Raw genomic sequence first — 16,185 nt, 5'->3', positions numbered from 1 at the left:
TATGAAACCATAAATATTCAAGGTGTTTTTATGTAATTGTATACATATGTACATATGTATTTCCATAGCTTTGATTAGTAAATGGTTATTAACCTATGTTTCTATACTTTGTACTTGTAAGTCGCTTTAGTATAAAACATGTTTTCTTCTGTTGTACCTATTACATCTAACATGCTTTAATCATGTTTCATTTAAGTTTGATGATTCGCCTTTGTACAACTACTTATTGTAGTTTATTCCATTCTTCTGTAAAAAACAGCAAAGGTTAACGTTTAACAACTATTTAACCTGGAATCACCATTATCAGTGTCATGTAATTTCAATTCTGTGTACTTTTGTATTTTTCAAACCCCACCTTTTGTATTTTAAATTCGTTTGAGTAACATGAATCCATTTCTTAAGAGCGACTAATACCAAATATTCCCCCTAACAAAAGATTAGCCATGTGTCGTGTTATTTGTGTACTAAACTTTGCAAATGACTTGTATTCTCATTACTAATGCTTGACTAAGGGATAATTTCAATTTTCAATTTCATTTTCATTCATTCTTTGTGATGAACGTAAGTTCTTGATTTTAAATTCGTAACTGCGGAATGTGGAAAATTCAATGTGAATTTAATTCAAATTAAAGAAAAAATTGAAACAAAACTTGTAACTCATAAGGAAAATTAAAGTAAATGTGGTAATATACACACATTTGTGATGAATGTCCCACAAATCATTTATTTTTGGTCGACCAGATGGTTTCTCACCAAAAGGTTGTCATTCTAAAAAATACATTAATTTTTAATACGCAATTTTAGACTTTGACTTTGACATATGTAAGTATATAGCAAAATAAACTTTGTACAGACCAAAATATTTATCTCGACCGGCTGAGTCGATCTGCCTATATGTGTCCTTCCATCTAAACATGTAAATCTTGAAATTACGGTACAAGTCGCAATTTTGACCAGTAGTGCGATTCTCTAACTCATTTTTTGAGTTACCGACAAAAGTCGGTAAAATTAAAAAGGCAAAATTACGAATGAAAAGTTGAAGTGAAAGTTGACAGCACTCTTGCTAACGGTAGAACATTACGTCTGCCTTTTATTTGTCGTTAACTTACCGAAAACATCGTTAATTACCGAAATTATAAGCATTTTAATTTCACCGACAAAAAATGTGTTAGAGAATCGCACTACAAATCGTCATGAAGATGTTGGAGATGATGGCAATAGCTCCATATCTATTTTGGGACCGAAAAGCTCCGCTTCTATTTGAGTACCCCTATTACCTGTCAATGAAAATAGAAAATCCACCTTTACAACGATACAAAGTAGGTTGGTGTTGGTGGTCAAACAACAGAGATATCGCAATAGTCGCTATTCCAACCAGTTTCCCTATTCTTTGGATCGTCATAACAAACGAATAGCCTAGCTTTTTATAGACAATCTTGCTATCAGCACGATTACTTGCGAATTGAGTACAATTTCAAGTTTCTAGTTTGTCTTTATCGGACTACAACTTCCGATACCCATCTCAAAAGTTAAAAGTTTACGCTTAAATGCAGTTCGATGTTCGTTTTGATCCAAAAGCTTTACAAAATCCTGCCATGAACAATATACATACATACATGTCTAGAAGTGCCTGACATTCGTCCAGCTTTTGCACATTGTAATATAGTACCTACATATGTATCTCTCAAACCTACATATATGAAGTTCCAAGAAGGTCTATATCAGACAACACCTTAACAAAAGTTCAAAACTTTGCTTAAGTGCAGTTGAAGAACTGTTCGACTAAATGACCCAAAAGCTCAAAAATCCTACTGTGACCAAATAAGATTACTGGTTGCCGCCATGACTATCGAACTGAATTACTTACTAGTCAAATTAGATCAAGTTTCAAGAAAAACTATGGGAGGTGGAGATTTTGATAGCGTGCAACAACATTATATAATTTTTTGCTAGAGGAAGACAATACTTCCTGAGATACACGCAGAAAAATATATGTTAGAAATATGTTTGGATCCAAACATAGTAATTTGTTTGTGTCCAAACAAATATATGCTTGCATCATTTTGTAACATATCTCAATTTTATATGTTTGGGTACCAGCATATTTTTATGTTAGAACATATTTGTTATGGGTGGTGAGGATTTTTGTCAAAGAGAGTAACAACAGGGCTCTCGCAGAGCTGTGTACATGGTGTAATAGGAGACGCAGACGATAACGATTCAAAACGATGCGGGAGGAGATCTTAAACTTCACTTTTTGCGAAGAACTTGATCGATATAGTCCATATTCGAACCCGATCTATGCCTGAAAGTAATATTACCATATAGGTACAAAGTAATGGCCAATTCGGTTACTCCCTTGGAGAACTATTATGTGCACCATTTTTGCGAAACGTGTTCAACTTTTATGTGGAAAGTACCGGAAGGAGTGGACCGACGAATGCCAAATTTTGGAACCGACCGGTTGCTTTGTTCGAGGGTTATCATGCGCACCGGTCAGACAGACAGGCGGACGGACATTGCTCAGTCGACTCTAAATTGTTTAAAACAGATTTCTTCCAAACATACTTTGGGTCTAAACCCGTTATTTCCACGGGGCACATTTTTGGCCGTATTAAAGTGTATATACCCTCTTTGGCCTAAAGTATGAGGGTATAAAAATCAGTAATTCGTCACTTAAGGTTGTCATATAAAGGCGATTACAATTTGACCACAGTCTACTACCTTCTTGATATTGATGTAAAGCTCTGCTGGTTTGTCATTAAAATCAAGACTTCAAAGTACAGTAGAATCGCGATAATTACGACCTCGATAAATCGAAAATTCGTCGGTCCCTTGAACCTATTTCCTTCGCACTTTTAACCTCCTTAATTCGAAATCCACGATAATTAGTATAAAATTGCCGGTCCCTTGAATTACGAATCATCGAGGTTCTACTGTATTACAATTGGGATAGCTTAGCGCTGACCTGTAAAAAATTTCCAAATATTCAGAGCGATTTTGCCACCGCCGAAGAAGTTACAATATTACGTTACGAATCACTGTTGCTATACCGGGCTGTCAGAGATATTACATCTTACATTGTAAAATTTTATAAAAATCTATCAAACAAAGAACAAATTTGTTTCGCTCGACAATTAAAAACCGCTAACATAATAAACAGTTTTTTAATAGATAACACGTAAATTAATATTCTGATTAAGAATTACAAGAAGTTAGATTTGGTAAGGAATATTTGATGTAGACTTGTGGTGTATTTTTTGTGTAGTTTATATTGTAGTTTATATGGTTTTTGGAATAGAACTCTCGGTATTGCGACGTATTGGCGAAACTATATATATGTGGTAGAAGGTAATAGTGAGTACTATATGTGTAGACAATTTTATTCCCGTATGGATCCTATTTTTTGGGGCAAGAAAAGTTTGAATCATCAATAAAACAAAATATGTCTAAAAAAAATCAGCTGACAAAAATATTGCAGCACAATTTGAAATCAAAACCAGTTAAAGTATTACAAGAGAATATTCCTAATATAAGAAATTACTTTTTAAGCCATTTATGTAACAAAATGTAAACGAAATGAAAAGATTAAATAAAAACTGGCATTTTAAAAGCAAAAAAACCGTATGGATCCGTAAACTTATAGAAAAATACTTACACATAGCGTGACACTTAAAAATTTGGATATTTTTAAGTATTGGGCTGGGAGTGGGACTTGTCAATATTACACAAGTTGCGAAATTGGATAGTTATCTTAATCGAGTTATACCAAGCATTGAAGTCTTTTATGTTAATGACCTCTTAATTTAGTAATTGGGACTACAAAAACCTACTAAATTTAAAAAACTTGACATGTAATTATAAAGAATTGAAAAATTGAACGCGATCGCGGTATTCTACATCCAAATCATCAATTAATGATGGAGGGTCAATTACTGTTGTATTGTATCCCAATACGTCAAATGATCTCTGAGATTTCGCGTTTGGCAAAAACCCGCTGTGGGGGAGGTTCCCCGCCCGCTCCATTTTTCGCAATAAAAACTACCTTACGAACTATTACATATATGTAGATATATCACCAATATTTTTGAAAATTTAACATAGCTGAAGCCAAGGTTTACCCTTTTAGAATACGCGACTTGTGGTTCTATACTATGCAAATTAAATATTTTTGGATACAATGAAATGTTGTTGGACGTGGCAAAAAATATTGGCCTTAAAAGATAATTTGTGTGGAAGCTGTGGCTATATTTATGTTAAAAAATGGGTGAAAATGGGTTGAAGCCACCATGTCTTTTTTTGTTTTCACTCGATTTGTGAGTAAACCACACTTCTCTCGATTTTCCTGTCAAAGTAAAAGTAGAAGCAAACTAAATAAGGATCATCTCACTAATGTATTACTTTTCAAAATTTGAACTGCTTCTACCATTAAATGATGCTGACATTTTGAAGCCAGTTTTACAGTGTTTTTTGACATTTTCTTCTAATTTCATTCCGCAAACAGGTTTTACAAAAAATCGTATATAGGATTGTAGAACTCGCGATTCTGAGTTATTTGATATATGTGTCGTGAATGTAGTCTACACAGCTTCATAGAAATCTGCATCCAAATACGGAAATTTTGTGCGCACATTTTTCTAAAAATCATATTTTTCGGGCCTAATTTTTACAATTGTCATTCGAATTCCTCGTACTTGATTGCACATTTTAGTTTTTTACGTTCCGGATCCATTAAATCATTCCCCGTGAAAATCCATCCACTAAAACGCGAGTTAAAAGAAAGTCCAAAGTAGAAAAAATACCTAAAATTGTTTTTGGAAATATCGCGTATTTTATCGCGTTTTCTGCGGTTCGTTTTCACTGCAATGAAAAAACTAGTGCAGCATCTTCGTTTTAGCGGAAACAGAGTTTTGAAAACTTCACTGATAAGGGAGCTACATTCATTTTATCCCAAAAAATAGCGCGTGATGCTACATCCACGGTTCTTAATTGATCGCCTTGAAATAGATATATATCGATGTAGATTTTCATGGTGGACATTGAAATCGGATGCGGACAAAAATTGTATGCACTTTGCGCAAATTAGCGATATTTTATAGGTATTTTAATGCTAAGATGCAGCTGATGCTACATCTTAGCCTCCAAATTAAATTTCGAAAAATATATACAAATTAAAAGATATGGTCTTGCTGTACATGAAAATCACATGCGGACAACATGATTTTGATAATTACGCGATTTACACGTATTTTCAAATGCATATAAATAAAAATGGGTTATTTGACCTCTATTTCCATTTCAGAAGCTTTGACATATATCCTCATTAACCCAATTAGCTTCCCTAATGGGAAAGCTTTAATATGAATGTCAATAAAGCAAAATCCGTCTATTTTATTGGGAGATTTAAGCAAAATGAAGGAAGTATTCCTGTAAATTTTTACAATATTTTCTACTAAATAATGCATGTGAAAAAAATATTTTTTCGAACAAAAAATTATTTTTTGACCAAAATATGTGCTTATTTTGGCTGTAACATCCAAACTATAACACCAATCTGTATGATAGCAGTCTCATTTGATACGCCGTGAAGTTTGGATCCACAACAATTTTTTATGTAATTGTATAACCACTAAATGGGCTTTAATTTTGAAAATAGTAGACTTATATTCAATAATTTAGCAATTTTATGTACATTCCGCGAATTCTGTGTAACATTTTGCAGGTATTATAAAATCTACTCGCTGAAGTCACTTCGAGAGAACTTTTTTGTAACAATCGTGCTCATTAAAATAATTAGCGTTTTTATAATATTTTCTTTCTTAAAAAGCGAAATAAAAGCGCCATAACTTTTGTCCGCAACAACCAAAAATTGGCGCGCGACCAGATTCGTACTGGGAATCTTTTTCTTAACCTATATATCAAAAATCGTTGATGTAGCGCGAAAAAAAATTATCCTTTTTTTCTGAAATGGAATATGAAATAATTGACAATATTCCTGATATATACCTGAACCGATCAGAACCATATGTTCTGGACGTGATTCTTAATTGATCAGGATGTACCATATCAAATTTTAAAGTCATCGGATGCAAATTGTGACCTTAGTGCGGCTTAAATATAAAATCGGATAAAATCGGTTGAAACATATATATGCAAGGTATATCTGCATATATCTGAACCGATTCCTTCCAAATTTTTCAGATATATTTTTATGCTCACTATAAACATTAGTACGAAATTTGAAAGGTCTAGCAGCTTCCAGTGACTTGTTGCCTCAAAACCCTGTAATTGGGCCCATAGTGCATTGATGGAAAACATATTAACTTTTTCAAGGAAAATGTTAACAAAAATGCCACCAAAATTACGATCTCATGGGCCCCTCAAACTGCATCCCAATATGGATACCCATAATGTCAGACATTACAGATCTTCAAACATCTGTAATAGAAATATTGCAAAAACAATAACAAAAAGATCAACCCATTCTGGCAACCTAATCTCTAAAACATACTGACATTAACACAATCAAAATAAAGAAAGTTGGTACAAATGTACGCCCCGTCAACCAGACAGCGGAGTCTGTCAGTGAAATTGTTAGATGACTCCCCATCACCAGCTGAAAGCACCACCCAATGGAGGAAAAGAAAACAATAAACTGAGACTAGTAGGTAGGTATATGACGATGAAAATAGCAATGCAGAAAATATTACAATATGAACATAACGAAAACAACGAACTAATACTCCAACAGGAAAACCAACAACAACAAAAACATCACAGTCAATAACAGCCATTTTTCGAGTTGTTAAGTTAATTTTTTCATGTTTTCTTTCATGCAATAGCCAGTCAATCGTCGTTTATGGGATTGTGTGGCGGGCAAACGCTGCTGCTGCTGCTAATGTTGCTTACTGTTGTCTTATTTTGATGGGTGTGTGGGTAAATATGCTGGGATCTGCTAGCCAGCAAGCTTACTTAGCAGCCCGCCAGCTGAATGTACATAATGTTCTCTTGTATTGTGTTATGTTGTATTACTACAAAACATTTACAACTACTACTACTAAGGCCACTGCCACCACCAAATCATCTTAAAACAAAATTACAAGCGCAACAAAAACAAGATTTCACAAATTAAAAGAAACACAAAAAAACACACGACAGCACAATGAATGAACTACACGGTCATCATCATTGTTAGAGCACCGTTTCTGTCCACGACGTCATATTGGTAACATAGTTCTAACTCGCTCACACCAATGTTTTAGAATAGAGACAAATGTAGGTGGTGGTTTCTCTTTCTTCACTTGGCTGTTGGTCGGTCGCAAACAACTACGCCCCAGATGAATGCGATGAGTGCACAAGAGAGAATGCCAATAGAAGAGTATGAGTGAATATTCAATATTGGCATTTGATTGCGAGAGTATGAGTAAATGGGAGGATGAAGATGGATAGATAGATAGATATTTATTACGTTTTTTGTTGTTGTTGTTGTTCGTGTTGCAATATTCTTGCTCATGGAGTCATTTGAGGTGTTACTACTGTTCTTGTCGTTGTTGTAATTTAGCGTTTACTTTTTTATGCCTTTGTGGTTGTACGTGTTACTGTTGTTGTTTTTGTTGTAACAATGTTGCTAGAACGGAATATAACAACCGTAACATTTGTTCAAGCGAAAATATTGTAACTACAACTTCAATAATACAATCGAATTGTTGAAGTTTGGATGGAAATGAAAAAAAATAGAAAAGTTGCCATTTCCTTAAATCTTATTGAACACAATTGTCTCATTCTCACAGGCATACTAATGAACATGGTACTTGTGTCACATAAAAATATTTATGAAGACTTAACATTCAAATTAATTTACAAATATTTGGTTTGAACTTTAAAACAATTTGGATTTCATTTAATTATAATAGGTACCTACCTATAATACCTAGGTATAATATAAACAAATTGATGCCATCAGCCTGCCTTTGTAACGAAAAACAAATTATACTCGTTCGTAATTTTTGGCAAAAGACAACACACTTTTGCTTTTAAAGTTAAAAAAAAAAAATTAAAGCAAACCGAACGAACTAAAGCAATTAAGACCAAATGTTCGTAAAACGTACATATGTTTATGATAGGATTTTAAAGATGCAAATCGCTTTTAAACCTTCCGAAATTTTCTAAACTTATTTGTTGTAATTTTTCGAAAGAAAAAGCCTTACAAATATGACTAATTTTGGAGAAAAAATGAACTATGTATTTAAAATGATTAAAATGGATATTAGGGTGGGGCGATTTGTGTGGAAGGTAAAAACCTTAATGGGCCCTTCGCGTTTCTGATTCCTGGGATTGAACTGAACAAAAAAGTCCACTGGACCATATATCTACGGTGAAAATCGAGCCTCCCGATTTTGACTTTAAGTTTTTTATTGAAATTTTTTGGACATATTGGCATATAACAGCCAAACCATTGAGATTTTCGATCCAACACAAGGGCAAAAATTTTAGCCAAGACTGTAATTAAAAACTCTCGAATGCATCGCAAAAGCATTGGAACGCTCCTTTAGACAGTTTTGGCCTTAAGAATGTGCAAACTTCTCGGAAAATGTCGATAAATTGTATTGTGCTACAAAATTTTACCAGAAAATTATTCAAGCGTTCTGATGCAAAATTCTATCGTGTTGAGATCCATGGACAACGAAAATGCCTTTAGTTCGTTTGGGTCACTTCGATTTGTTTTTTTTTTTTTATAACGGTAAAAGTCGTGAAAATCGAATAAGTTATTATTTGTTTCAATCGACAAATGGCTAAGCTATAGTGGTTTAAGTCTGAAAACCCCCACAAACAAAACTATAACTGAATTTCTCACAATTTTCAAAATAAATATTGAACAAAACAAAAAAACATTATATTATTGAAAATTGTGAGGAATTTAGTTATAGTTTTGTTTGTGGGGTTATCAGACTTAAACCACTATAGCTTAGCCATTAGTTAACCGTCCAAATAATAACTTAATCGAAAGACATTAATCCCCCCTTTAAAAGGAAGAAAAATCAATAGAAATCCGTTGTGAAAAAAAGAAGATATGCCCCTTTAAATTTAAGAATGTAATAAACCCAGATTTTCACTACTTTTACCGTTATAAAAAAACAAATCGAAGTGACCCAAACGAAGTAAAAGCATTTTCGTTGTCCATGGATCTCAACACGATAGAATTTTGCATCAGAACGCTTGAATACTTTTCTGGTAAAATTTTGTAGCACAATACCATTTATCGACATTTTCCGAGAAGTTTGCACATTCTTAAGGCCAAAACTGTCTAAAGGAGCGTTCCAATGCTTTTGCGATGCATTAGTGAGTTTTTAATTACAGTCTTGGCTAAAATGGTTGCCCTTGTGTTGGATCGAAAATCTCAATGTGTTGGCTGTTATATGCCAAAAGGTCCAAAAAACTTCAATAAAAAACTTAAAGTCAAAATCGGGAGGCTCGATATTCACCGTAGATATATGGGCCAGTGGACTTCTTTGTTTAGTTCAATCCCAGGAATCAGAAACGCAAAGGGCCCATTAAGGTTTTCAAATCGCCCCGGTCTAAAAAAATCCGAGTTTCTAAAACCAAGGACTAACTATATATTATTCACGCCTTAAATTAATTTAGCAAATTTCCTAAGCTTTTTAAGAACTGTTCGAGTTTGCGAGGAGTACCAAATATTTTAGTTATAATATTGACCAAATTGAAAATAAAATACAAAATGTCATGTACACGTCCCTGGGCCCACGTATAATAGATACATACACCCCGATATACAATATTTTAATGATTTTATTTTAATATATTATAGGGGTTTCTGTTATTTAAAAATGTGTTCTCTTATGCTGAAAACGTTTAAAAGTACCAACACAGTTTTTGGTTAAGCCCTCACATAAATTGAAAGTTTTTGCCATTGCACTATAGGTAATTTGGCCTGTTTCTGAGGCAAAAATTAATAGCGGTGACCTTATTGACTTTTTATACATTTTTAATGCTTTAATGCAAAAGTAAGATAAAACATAGAATTACACAGTAAAATTCGGATATAGCGAACATCGGTTATAAGAAGCTAGCGAACAAAGTTTTGTGTTTCCAAAGAATTTTTCATAACATTAGTATACACATTCAACTTCTTAAAACGCGAGTAGAATTCTTTACAATTTGCAAAGATTTACAGGCCCGCTTTAAAGCACAAGCGGATAGCGACGAATTCAAACACTGTTTCAAATATTTTAACATATGATATTTAAAAGTAAGCCTTAATAAGAATTTTACAGGTGAACCCGATTATAACGAACGCCGGATATAACGAACAATTTTTCTTTTTCCTTCCCCCTATTCTCATGTTACCTATTTTATTCGTTCCAACCCTATGAACGCGGTTAAAACAAAAGAAAAATGGTTATAATGAACTAAAATACTGATCCTCCAAAAGATTTTTATAAACATTGATATGTTTAAATCTTAATAAATATTTGGTTTTTAAAAGATCCTAATAAATCACGCAATCATGATCCCTAGTTAGAATGTATTACGGCTATAATTAACAAAAATGTTGTCCATGACACGTTTGTAAATTTTTAGAACACATGGTGAATATTTCTTTAAAGAAAATGTCTTTTTAGTTCAAATCGGATGCTTTTTTGTGTTTAATATTTCCTTCACCAAACAAAAAATAAAAAATATATTTTTTAAAAAACGCAAAAAATCGCACCTTGGTAATTATGTAGTTGGTTTAGAACCCTTTGCTGAAGATTTTCCCGGTGGCAGAATTTCTGACAAAGTTGGACAATTTTGTAAAATACTATAATATAAAACTACTATTTTTTAAAAAACAAAATTCTTAGGTTGTAGATTTTTTATGCTTTAACAAACATTTTCAAGAAAATTATTTCTTAAAACAGAAAGTACACACCGCCACCATTCCACTAAATATCATAAATATGTATTTGATTATTACCAAACTCTTACAAATAGAGTTTAAATTCTGCTCGGAGTTTTAATATTTTTTAACATTTTTATTTGTCTTCGAAATTATGGTTTTAACTTCGAATTATACCGCGGGTTTTGAATATTTTTGAAAACAAATTGCACTTCCATAGAATTTGACATGTTCTTTCTTCGAATCAAATTAGAAAACTCGCGTTGTTAAAAGTGCAAAAATCGACTTTTTGCCTAAAAAACCTGTCCAAATTACCTATAGTGCATTGGTATACTAAAAAAAATATAAAGCTTTGTCCAAAATCTAATTTTATTACCACCTGATTTAACCGATTTTATAATATGTGGACCTACAATTTTGCAATTGATTTTCTTTTAGTTCAGTATTTTGACATTTTAGGGAACAGGAAATCCTTCAAGCAAAAAATGATTAAGATTATCTCACACTTTGGTCTAGCTCCCATATAAAAGTACCACTCAATTCTACATACATATTTTCTACGAAATTTATGTTCAGAAGAATTAGGATTACTTAAATATTGTAAAATGTAAAAATACATATTATTGCTGCAACGATATATTTTTGTGAGGCACTAAATTGCACAAAATTCATAAATGAAAACTATAACTAATGATACTTTTAAATTCTCAATAAAACGGCGATTACAATAGAAGTCCACAAATGGAATATTGACAGAGCTTATTAACGCTGTTTGCTATTTTATATTTGACCACTGATTTAAAACTTCGTATTTGTTATTAACTTATTATATGTGTTAGTACATCAAGTAAAAGCAATGATATTTGTCATTAAAATAAATATTTAAAGTGTTTGGTGTTGGTGGAAATTCCTATATCTGAGTGTCTGTTTCTTTATCCACATTTTATCATCGATTTGTTAAACCAATCCGAATTATTAAATTAAAATATTACAAACCTACGCAGCATTGTAAAGGTTAGATTTTCCACTTTATTAATTAATTAATATAATATTCACATAATAATTCCCACAGTGTTTTGCCCATAGCAACCTCTGAATATTATCTGTCCATCACCAAAATCAAAGGGCTTTTTCCTCTCTGGACCTCCATCTCCACTAAAAAAAATTCACAATAAATATTGCTCCCTGTAACGTGATTACCATGTTTACATGTACAGACTGACGAAGATACATAGGCTCGACTCGATAAGACATTCATTTTGGTATACATAAGGCCAAAACCAATTTATAAAACCCTCCCCACATAGTGGGGTAGGGTATAACAAATGAGAAAAACATTGTAATATTTTGTCGGAACTTAGATCATGTTCGAAGACTGACCATTCGCTAAAATTCTGCGCACGCTAACTCTCGAAGGGAATAACTGGTTTGATCCAACGTAATATTCCTTCGGCCCACTCCATTGGGTACCTCCCACATACAAACTGAAAGAAAGTGAAATGAATGTGAAGGGCCTGCTCTCTCAAATCGTTTTGATTTTATTGCAAAAGGTTCTTCTCGGAGACACTATTACTGATGTACATGACGACTTTCGAACCTGATATTGTGTTGGTCCAAAGTTTGCACATCGTAATATTACTGCGAATCCTATATAAAACTCGTAGTATTTTGTCCAGAAAAGTAAAGGAACAGAAAAAATTTTAGATCTGGTAACAATGCACAGTGGCCAAATCACCGAAAAACCTTTGCAAAAATCGAAAAAAAAAACGTTTATCAGTTTACGCAAAATAGTGTCAAATATTGTTTAAAGAACGCCACTGCGTGTAGGTATGAAAAAATAGACGCCTTTTATGACCCGCAATAGGGTTAATTTTTTTAAGAAAAACATTCGTTGCATTCTTGTCAGTAAAGTTGCCAAAGACATTATGCACCTAAAGTGCAAGGATTCCAAGTAATCTTAACTCAAATATTTCCAAAACTTTAGAAATGATTGAAGCTTCTAACCCTATTTTAGTTTCTTGGTATTTTGGCAAAATTGATACCGACATTTCCTTGGTATGTAATGCAAATAGAGATTTAAATTCTTTGGGTACTTATAGTGAAATTTAGCGGAGAACATTTTTGTCTTTGACGCCATTCATCTAAAATAATGATTTGTATGACAATTTAGCCAAAACTCACATGAAGTACTACCTTAAGCCTAAAATGTGTTTTTAATTTTGAATATTTCTGGAGTTTGGGTAAGATATAGAGTTTTGGTGTATTCTAGGACCTATAGTAAAAATTGATGGCGAACATATGTGTAGAATATTTTGATCTGATACGATCACATTTTATAGAATAAGGGACCAAAAAGACAACTTTAATGACCGTCTGAGGATTAAAAAATATGAAAAACGAAATCAGCGACCCGAAAAACATAAGAACATAAGGCAGCGACGACCACAGAAATACAACCAAAGCGAAGACATGTATGAACGTATGAGTGAAAAAAGCAACAACCACATTATGTTTTTGTTTGTTTTCATTTATTTACACTGTACGTGAGAGAGAGAAGCAAATGCAAAAACAACTCAGTGGGCGCCCTCACTATACGATCTAAGCAAAGAAGCTCGTCCCTGACATAAGGTTAAGTCTAAATCCATTCATTGTTAGAGTTTTGGCCTGGTTTTTCGAAAAATTGGCCACTGTGCAATGTCAAGAAGAAACATAAAAATTCATTTTCTTCCTTTTATTTAAATGTCTTTAATTTTGTTTTGATAGCGTTCTATGTTTTTGTTAATTTTTTTCGTCATTGTCAAAATATCAGTTCCACCATTTTTTACCCGAAGAAATTTGTCTAGTAGACTGCGGTAGAAGAGAAAGTCATTTTCTTCTCTCTCGATCAGGAGGGTTACCAGATCGACTAAAAGAGTACCAGACCTTATTAACAGTAAACGGGACCAAACAGGACCTAAACGTGGTTTATTTAACTCAACTTTATCATCTTATCAAAATAACAAGTAAAAAAAGCGTTAAGTTCAGCCGGGCCGAACTTGTTATACCCTCCACCTGCAACTGTATTGCAGTGAATACCAACTATTGGGAGATCTCGTCCTATGGGTTTCACAACCTTCAAAATACCGAAAATCAGTAGGTACCGTTCTATGGGGGCTATATTAAGACGCGGACCAAATGAAGAACAAATACCAAATTTCAGCCACTTCAAAATACTGAAAATCGGGAGGAACCGTCCTAGGGGAAAGTTTTATACCCCCAACGAAGACTAAATACTATAAATACTAAATAAATTTCAGCCATTTCGGTGTGATAATGAAGCTAAAACCTTCAAAATACCGAAAATAGGGAGATATCGTCCTATGGGGGCTATATCAAAACGTGGACCTACAAAAACATTTTATGGTAGAAATGTTTCCTAGCATCTGGAAGCACAAAATACAAAGCTACAACCGATTCTGTGGTCAAATGGGACTAATACATTCAAAATATCTTAAAGTGACGCGTACTATATATCTTGGCTATGTCAAAACGTGGACCTATATAAACAAACTTTGGTGGAAATGAGTTTTAGCCTCTGGAAACACAAAATACCAAATTACAACCAATTCGGTGGTAAAATGGGACAAATATCTTAAAATGACCAAGCGTCACTGTGTATAGGGACTATACGAAAAAGTGGGCCCGCTTTCAGTACCAAAAGTCCTACGTATGTACATATAATAGATTTTACCAAAATTTCATCCACCTACTTCAATCCGTTCGGACGCTAGAGTGATTTCCACAGACGGACGGACATGGCTACATCGATGTAGAATTGCACGCTGATCAAGAATATATACATATGTATATAATTTGAACTGTACCTATATTGAGTTTGTTTTTTCGTTTGAAATGCTTTGAAATATTCATTTGCGGCCCTATAAGCTGATTTAACCATGTCCGTCTTTCCATCCGTCCCTTTGTTGTAATCACGCCATCTTCCGAATGATTTGAGATAGAGGGCTGAATTAGTAATTTCCCTACCGAAAATTGTGGGCATAAGAAAATATAGTGTTTTTATCCTGGAACCTATCTCCGAACTTTACTTGGCTTTCCATAGACAATCTTAGTTCGCTGCGTCGTTTCATTTTGAGTCGTACTTTTTGGAACGTATCTACGACGCAAAGCGAGGTCTTGGTGTAGTTACAAACGGAATGACAAAACTTAATTGAAAACAGAAATATGCCCAAAAGAACGAAAATTGTATAGGACTTTTTGCTTGGTGAGACAGATTGGTTTAGATTCGTCAGGAATTGTTGCCTTTGCAAAATTTCTCATCCATCCCGTTTATGCTTTCTTTTTAGTTTTTAATAGTGTCAAACTATGAATTTTCTTTCTTCTGTCCGTCCCTTTGCCTATCCTATCTATCAGTTTCTTCATAATTAGCAGAACGTTCTAATAGCAATGGAAAAAAGGCGGCAACAACACAACCATGATAAGAAGACACTTAACCAACCAGCCTGGCCAGCCAAGCAGTCAGTTGGTCAGTCAGTTAACCAGCCATTGAGTTTTAAGCATGAATGAACATACAAGGTATAATAAAACAAAATGTAACAACAAAACCAATGACAATATGACCGACCCGGCCAACCAAACAACTACTACAACAACAACTTCACATTTAAAGTGGTAGTGTTGTTATGTTATTGCTGGTGCTGCTGATTACTTTTATTATTAACCCAACAAAAATAGTATCTTAAAAATATTGTACTTAGATACGCTAGTATAAGAATGTGTTACTGAGTATATATTTGTGTGTGTGTGCGTCCATCCAACTGTCCATTTGTACGCGTGTTTAATCGGAACATAACGAAGAAACGCCAAAAAAGATACTTAAAACCGCCACTTAATGCAATACAAAACCTATCTACAAGATACAAATTGAATTGAAATTCAAGTAAAAGGCAACAACAACAACAAGGAAAAAAATAACTCTGAGTCCCTCTTTTTATAATATTTTTCTCACTAAGCAGTTTTTCAGTTTTCGCATTGCAAATGTTGCTCTTTTTCGTTAGGCCCCCATAATACACTCTTTGGAGTGAGAGCTCAAGTTTTGTGTACTCAGTAACGTTAGCTAAAAAAAACTAGGCACGACGGACGACGTATCTATGGCTTGTAGTATTTGTCGTTAAGTCGTCACAACAAATGTTAATACACAACCAGAATCATATCAGCCAGCCAACAACAATAAAAACAAGGCTACTAGAAATAATACGAACACGATGATGAAGATGACGACTGTTCTCATT

Source organism: Musca autumnalis, unplaced genomic scaffold, assembly GCF_047663935.1.
Source record: "Musca autumnalis isolate F117 unplaced genomic scaffold, ASM4766393v1 scaffold_4, whole genome shotgun sequence".
Classification (NCBI taxonomy): domain Eukaryota; kingdom Metazoa; phylum Arthropoda; class Insecta; order Diptera; family Muscidae; genus Musca; species Musca autumnalis.
Note: the sequence above shows the minus strand (reverse complement) of the source record.